We start from the raw sequence: 6,000 nt of genomic DNA on the forward strand, positions 1-6,000 counted from the left end.
CCTGCAGACTGAATCTTTGTTTGATGTAGAGTTGACCATCAATCAAATCCATTGATGAAGTACTGGAGTTGGGAGTGTTTCATTTTGGAGCCCGACCATAATACTTCTTCTGGATTTGCTGCCAGACAAGAACAGTGTTAATAGTTGTAAGATACAGTAGCTGAGTACATACTGTGTTGTTCTGATAACAGCTTGGATTAAAACTAGCACTTGAGAACTGGATCAACTGGTGACAGCTAGCCTCCTGAGGGACCAATCAGCAACATCTCAGGGACCAGGGGTAGTCCAAGGGACCAGAGGTAGTCCAAGGGACCAAAGGTAGTCCAAGGGACCAGGGGTAGTCCAAGGGACCAGAGGTAGTCCAAGGGACCAGAGGTAGTCCAAGGGACCAGGGGTAGTCCAAGGGACCAGAGGTAGTCCAAGGGACCAAAGGTAGTCCAAGGGACCAGGGGTAGTCCAAGGGACCAGAGGTAGTCCAAGGACCAGAGGTAGTCCAAGGGACCAGAGGTAGTCTAAGGACCAGAGGTAGTCCAAGGGACCAGGGGTAGTCCAAAGACCAGAGGTAGTCCAAGGGACCAGAGGTAGTCCAAGGGACCAGAGGCAGTCCAAGGGACCAGGGGTAGTTCAAGGGACCAGAGGTAGTCCAAGGACCAGAGGTAGTCCAAGGACCAGAGGTAGTCCAAAGACCAGGGGTAGTCCAAGGACCAGAGGTAGTCCAAGGACCAGAGGTAGTCCAAGGACCAGAGGTAGTCCAAGGACCAGAGGTAGTCCAAGGACCAGGGGTTGAGGGGCACTGACTACTAATTATGATGATTCTGGCTGCCTTCTGTCCTATATTTCTCCTTAGTCCATCTTCTTATCGCTCTCTTTTTGTCTCTCTCTCATCTCTCTTTCTCTCTGGATAACCTTATTGTCCCTTTCTGACTGGGCTCCAGGCAGGTGAGTGAGGAGTGGGATTAAGTTGCTCCTAGACCCTGATCTTGGATCAGTTTAGCATTTCCCCCGAACCTAACCATAACCATTTGTGGAGGAAATGCAAAACTGACCCAAGATTAGGATCTAGGAGCAACTTCATCCCACTCCACACTCACCTGACTGGAGCCCAGACAGAAGGGGATAATAAGGTCATCGGTTAGGATTGGGGGAGGGGAAGCTGATCCTAGAACTGTACCAAGAGAAAACTTTACCTCAGAGCGGTGAGCGCTGCTATGGGAGGAGCCGCTTGGGTAGTGGTCTAGTCTGGACTGAAAACGTGTGTAAAGAAAGAGACAGTAGCCAGCCAAAAGAATGTTGAACAGTTGTTTCCAGGCCTGGAGCGGCTGAGTGGACTAATAGAGTGCTAAGTGCTGTGAGAGAAAGCTCTGTGTTAATGCACCAGTATCAGTTTCACCTGGATTTAATGCAAGAGACATTTGAAATATCTAAACTTAATTTAATGCACACCCATTGACCCATGGTAGACAATAGAGTGTAGAAATCGGACCAATGAGAATGAATCGGGGGCTGGGAATGTCCTGGCCACTTGACCTGACTAAGAAAAACTCCAGTTAAAGGCTATAACTAAAGCCAAGAGTCTTTCTTGGTCTGATCACATGGTCAGGAGAAACATCAGACCATGAGAGTGACATACAGTATCTTGATGCAACTTCCAAAAACAAGTCCAAGAAACAGAGAGAAAACCATGAAGCCTTGTGTTAACCAAGGAAAGCACAATAGGCATGACGGCCTTAGTTGGTAGCAGACTATTTTCTAAGTCCCCTGCTGATTCGGCCTGTTCATAAATACAGCAGCTATCAAGAACTGGTTTAGCACCCTGTGATTAGTGGGCAGGTCCATGTTATGGTTTGGTCAAGCCCTTCTTCTCCATGTCTCAGGGTCTGGCATCAACGACAACACTCTTTTTGACACTCAAAACAAATAGAAGGAGCGCAAGGCCGCAAGGCTACCATTTCTGCTGCGCAGAGAACTTTCAAGCTACCGGCTCTTGCTAATTCAACTTAAAGAGGAAGGGTCTGAGGCTTTAGGTGGCGAAGTGTCATAAATAATATTTTAGACTGTGTGAGGAATTCTGTTTTTATGGATTTCTGTTAGGATTATTGACCAACACAGACGGAGCCCTTTAAGAATATATATTTTTTTAATCGCTCAAATGTCTCCAGTGAAGTTTGCAGCAGTCAGCAGCAAATTATTTATTCTAAATGAAGAGAGCTTTAGGACATATAGCTGGGTGGAGATTTAAATTGAGCTGTGGCTGCATTATACTGTGGCTCATAAAAAGCTAAGAAAAGCCATACATTTAATAACGTAATAGAGCTTTTTCTAATTTGTATATACTGTATATACTGAAGGTAATCATGCTGCTTTTGCCATGATGACATTTATGCATTTACACTCATTAACACTGTGTGGAAAATATGTGCTTTATGTGCTTTGAAGGCCACGGCGCTGTGCTGATGACAACAATGTTACTAAAATTAAACCATTATGTCATAGTATCTTAAAATAAACTTGAAACTCAAGTAGAAGAGGCTATTTGAATGGAATGGATGCACAGTAACTTGGACATAAGTGCCACGGTTTGTCTAAAGACCACACTCTTAGAAAAAATGGTTCCAAATGGGTTATTCATCTTTCCCCGTAGGAGAACCCTTTTTAGTTTCAGGTGGAAACCTTTTTGGTTCCAGGTAGAACCCCTTTGGGTTCCATGTAGAACCCCCTGTGGAAAGGGTTCTACATGGAACCCAAAATGTTTCTACCTACAACCAAAATGGTTCTACCTGGAACCAGAAAGGTTTCTACCTGGAACCAAAATGGTTCTAACTGGAACCAAAAATGGTTATTCAAAAGGTTCTCCTATGGGGACAGCCAAGGACCCTTTCAGGTTCTAGATAGCACCTTTTTTTCCTAATAGTGTCCATGACCCTTCTTGGTATATTGGCATCCAATATAGTGATAATGTGTAGGGTTATATAGCAATGAAACACATTTACAACTTAAGTATTTAGTTAATTCATGACTTTAGTATTGAGTTAATGCATGACTTTAGTATTGAGTTTATTCATGACTTAATATTGAGTTAATTCATGACTTTAGTATTGAGTTAATGGACGACTTTAGTATTGAGTTAATTCATGACTTTAGTATTGAGTTAATTCATGACTTTAGTATTGAGTTAATGCATGACTTTAGTATTGAGTTAATTCATGACTTTAGTATTGAGTTAATTCATGACTTAATATTGAGTTAATTCATGACTTTAGTATTGAGTTAATGCATAACTTTAGTATTGAGTTAATTAATGACTTAATATTGAGTTAATTCATGACTTTAGTATTGAGTTAATTCATAACTTTAGTATTGAGTTAAATCATGACTTTAGTATTGAGTTAATGTATGACTTTAGTATTGAGTTAATTCATGACTTAATATTGAGTTAATTCATGACTTTAATATTGAGTTAATGCATGACTTTAGTATTGAGTTAATTCATGACTTTAGTATTGAGTTAATTCATGACTTTAGTATTGAGTTAATGCATGACTTTAGTATTGAGTTAATTCATGACTTTAGTATTGAGTTAATTCATGACTTAATATTGAGTTAATTCATGACTTTAGTATTGAGTTAATGCATGACTTTAGTATTGAGTTAATGCATGACTTTAGTATTGAGTTAATTCATGACTTTAGTATTGAGTTAATTCATGACTTAATATTGAGTTAATTCATGACTTTAGTATTGAGTTAATGCATGACTTTAGTATTGAGTTAATTAATGACTTAATATTGAGTTAATTCATGACTTTAGTATTGAGTTAATTAATGACTTAATATTGAGTTAATTCATGACTTTAGTATTGAGTTAATTCATAACTTTAGTATTGAGTTAAATCATGACTTTAGTATTGAGTTAATGTATGACTTTAGTATTGAGTTAATTCATGACTTAATATTGAGTTAATTCATGACTTTAATATTGAGTTAATGCATGACTTTAGTATTGAGTTAATTCATGACTTTAGTATTGAGTTAATTCATGACTTTAGTATTGAGTTAATTCATGACTTTAGTATTGAGTTAATGCATGACTTTAGTATTGAGTTAATTCATGACTTTAGTATTGAGTTAATTCATGACTTTGAGTCTCTCGGTGACAAATTGTACATAATGTGTGAAAAGTTGTTTATTTAAGTGGTCTTATATACATACCAGTAGCAGCTTTCTATGTCTAGGTTTATGGAGGCATTAGAGTGTCTGGATAATATCTGGGAATTGTGGCACTCACTCAACGGCCACTAACACTGGAGCAAAATTCTACACACTCTTGTACTCATATAACACAGCTCAATGTGACATTTCCAGAAAAAAACTTTTCCACCCTCTATGTAGTATGACATTTACTTATAAATGATTTGTGTAGCATCTATGAAGGTCTTTTGAAGGGTTTATTAAGGCTTCATAAAGACTAAGTTGTTGTTGGTTTACAGTGGGACCAATACATAAAGTCTTAAAGGGGCGTGAAGACTAGATGTAAAATCAATTGCCATATTCTGACAGGTAACTATTAGTAACACATCAATAAATCACTATACACTGTATATTCTAATGCATCCCCTTTTATGTTGGTCTTCTTCATGTCTGGAAGACGTTAGACATAGGAGGAGGAATATTCACTTGTCAAGGATGCTTCTGTTTTGGAGATGTGTTCAGAAAACTCAAGTCAAGGACTTGTTTTCCCTTTATATTGTGCAAATACATAGTTATGAGCAAGATGAGTGCAGCCCTAAATCTAATCAGGTTTACAGGTTATGCTGTAAGAATACAGTTTTGAAATATAAATAACGTTTACAGTGTGAACCGGAAAGACACTCAAATGCATTCCAATTGAAGCCTAGTCTCTCCCTTCGCAGGGATAATGTTATGTTTGACATTTTTGATTAAACATGGCCTATTGCATATGAAATGTTGTGTATGTGAGTGGTGTAGAAACTGTGTGTGTGTGTCTGTGTGTGTGTGTGTGTGTGTGTGTGTGTGTGTGTGTGAGAGAGAGAGAGAGAGAGAGAGAGAGAGAGAGAGAGAGAGAGGGAGAGAGAGAGAGAGATAGAGAAAGCATGCCTCAGTGCATTGTGTGTGTGTGTGTGTGTGTGTGTGTGTGTGTGTGTTTGCGTGCACACATGCGCCTGCCTATGTGTGGTTTCTAAGAGCGATGTAGTGGGACTTCTGCCACGGGGTCTGCAGCAGCCAGGAGTAAAGAACGACCATGTAGTCACTCTGAAGGAGCCAGAACCGTTAATGAGCATTAAAAACCTCTTAACTATAATCATCTGGACCAAACTCCCAGAGGTAATGCTTATCACATGCCCTCGACTGGCACCACCTTCACCCTAGCCACAGCCCAGCCAGCCACTCTCTCACCCAGGCCAGGGAGGAGGAGAAACTGGAATAGGGCCTTGGTGAAATATTTACAACATGCATCCTTCCTTCGTTTTTTCCCTTGAATGAATTACTGATCCAATGCGGTTGGATAGGTGGAAGCCAGCGTTTCTCTACATATGGGGATTTTATTATATACAAGAGGAAGGAATGATTAATATTCAAACATGTGAAGAGGGAAGGGGAGGACAGGGAGAGGAAGTTAGGATGGAAGACAAAGGAGAGAATAGAGAAAGACAAAAGAGGCAGATGTAACGTGAGGAAGAGCACAAAGAAAAAAGAGGAAGGGATTACCTCTGAAAATGAGCTGCAGAGAGACACATAGTACGACCTAATACGACATAATTCAAAATGTTTACACCCTTGACCAATATGTGCAAAAGGGACAAATGGCTGAAGGGGAGAGCTGATCTTAGTCACAATGACAGGTACCTCATGCACAAGCTCAGTCACTCACACCAACCTGAGATTGGGATTTATTCGCTTCCAGCAGAAAATGAAACAATCCTTTGCTTCCATAACCACCAAGAGAACGACCTTCATAAATGATCATGCATTAGCAGACGCT

The sequence above is a fragment of the Oncorhynchus clarkii genome, chromosome 32 (genome assembly GCF_045791955.1).
Source record: "Oncorhynchus clarkii lewisi isolate Uvic-CL-2024 chromosome 32, UVic_Ocla_1.0, whole genome shotgun sequence".
NCBI lineage: Eukaryota > Metazoa > Chordata > Actinopteri > Salmoniformes > Salmonidae > Oncorhynchus > Oncorhynchus clarkii.